The sequence below is a fragment of the Colobus angolensis genome, unplaced genomic scaffold, assembly GCF_000951035.1.
Source record: "Colobus angolensis palliatus isolate OR3802 unplaced genomic scaffold, Cang.pa_1.0 Scaffold2, whole genome shotgun sequence".
Classification (NCBI taxonomy): Eukaryota; Metazoa; Chordata; class Mammalia; order Primates; family Cercopithecidae; genus Colobus; species Colobus angolensis.
In genome coordinates, this window is record NW_012115154.1 from 11,034,806 (window position 1) to 11,036,805 (window position 2,000).

Below are 2,000 nucleotides of genomic sequence, written 5' to 3' on the forward strand. Positions count from 1 at the left end.
ATAAAAACTAAATAGTAGATAAGATGAAAATGCATTGATGAGAAAGGATGGATGATCATTAACTGAAAAAAGCTTATCAAACAGAATTTCAAGAATATTGTTTATAAAAAATAATGTGTCTATATATCTGTACATTTATATATGGAGAGAGAGAGAGATCTAGAAAGACCCTCACTAAGGTGTTAACAGTGATAATTACTTTCTGGCAGTGGTATCATATTTTTATTTTGTTATTTTATTTTCTAACTTTCTAAAATATCAGTGCATTGCTTATATTAGCAAAAACAGACATAAAGTATTTTTAAATGAATACAAAATAACTTAGTTATATTTACTGAGTTAGGATAAAAGCTTTTTTCCCCGATACCATAAAGTGTTTTTGCTCAGGAACATGAAGCAATAACATGATGATTATAAGTCTGTGGAGGCATCACGTCAAGAAGGTGCAGGCGTAAAAAAGCCTCATCCCTTTGTGATGTCAGCGTGACCATGGGCACCAGGCTCCTCGGCTGTGCAGCCCTGTGTCTGCTGGCAGCAGGTGCGCCCCGAGCACAAAAGAAAAATCCTTGTCCTTGGCTTGCCAATCATCAAATCCAAGCTTTTTTGTTTTGTTTTGTTTGTTAAGCTCTTTCCTGGACTGTTTCTACAGCATCTGTTTCTTTCTCTTACAGACTCTTTTCATGCCAAAGTCACACAGACTCCAGGATATCTGGTCAAAGGAAAAGGACAGAAAACAAAGATGGATTGTACCCCCGAAAAAGGACATACTTTTGTTTATTGGTATCAACAGAATCAGAATAAAGAGTTTACATTTTTGATTTCCTTTCAGAATGAACAAGTTCTTCAAGAAACGGAGCTGCACAAGAAGCGATTCTCATCTCAATGCCCCAAGAACCCACCTTGCAGCCTGGAAATCCTGTCCTCGGAACCAGGAGACACGGCACTGTATGTCTGTGCCAGCAGTCAATCCACAGCACTGAAATGTCAGTTCCTCTTGGCACACAAACTTGTCACAGGCCCAGTTCAGGAAGCAGGTGATGTATTAGGTTGGAAGGGAGTAATAGAAAGTAACTGGAGCCAATTTAAGCCACAGTGGAATTTAACACAAGGATAAAGGGTGTTTAGCAAAACTCAAGAGGCAATGGACAGCAGATCTGAAAGGTACACTAGGGCTGGGGTCTAGAATAACTATCTCTCCAGCTCTGATTTTTCTTCAATTTTGGCTGCTGCATGCTTTTATCTCCCTGTACACCATCTCTTTCTCTCCAGGCCTCATGGTGGGAATGAGATGGTCACTAAAGATTACAAATTCAGTTGCCATCATTTCCCTACACTGATAAACACTTGCCCAGATCTTTCTAAGCCTGAGTTCAAAATCCCAGGAGAAAAAACCAGATCAGTCATGATCCAGCCATGAACCTTCTCATGGAGCACTCAGCAGTAGGCATGTATGTATGTATTTAAAATCACATAAATGTTACTTTTCCACTCAGCTCAAGCAAGGGAACTGCTCTGTTTTTCTATATGTACATTTGGTCTGTTGCTTCTATATGATAGAGAGTACTCATATCCATTTCTTCAGAAACACATACCCAGATTTTCTCCAGTTTCCTGCCAGAATTGAAAATTCTTGTACAATTTCGATCTTGAAATGAAAAAATATATTAGACATGGGAAGAACAAGGAAATATTACACATGGGGAAGAAATAAACAATAAAAACTAAAAACCAACCCTGAAATAACACAAATGTTGGAAATTTCAAATGAGAATTTTTGAGCAGTTATTATAGAAATATGTTCAAGAATTTGGAGGAAAATATGGTCATGATTTAATCAACTGATGAAATTGATTAACCCATAGCAATCAAGACAAAAAGGGGAAAGACACAAATTACCATATCAATGATGAAGGAAAGCATATGTCTATAGGTACAAAAGACATTAAAATAGTGACAGAATATTGTAAGTATATGCAATACATTATTCAACTTAGATGAAA